Genomic DNA, 232 nt, shown 5'->3' on the forward strand with positions numbered 1-232 from the left:
CCTGCATGCCCCCCATGCCACCGCCCGGCACTGCGTGCTCCCCACGGCACTGCATGCTCCCCATGGCACCGCCCGGCACTGCGTGCTCCCCGCCGTGCTACACCGCACGCCCTGCACTGCCCTGCCCACTCCCGCACCGCTGCACACCGCCCTGGTGGCACTACAACGCCCGGCACGGCTCGGCACTGCACGGCACTGCACGGCACTGCACTGCACTGCACTGCACTGCACA

The sequence above is a fragment of the Egretta garzetta genome, unplaced genomic scaffold, assembly GCF_000687185.1.
Source record: "Egretta garzetta isolate BGI_Z169 unplaced genomic scaffold, ASM68718v1 scaffold135, whole genome shotgun sequence".
Taxonomy (NCBI): domain Eukaryota; kingdom Metazoa; phylum Chordata; class Aves; order Pelecaniformes; family Ardeidae; genus Egretta; species Egretta garzetta.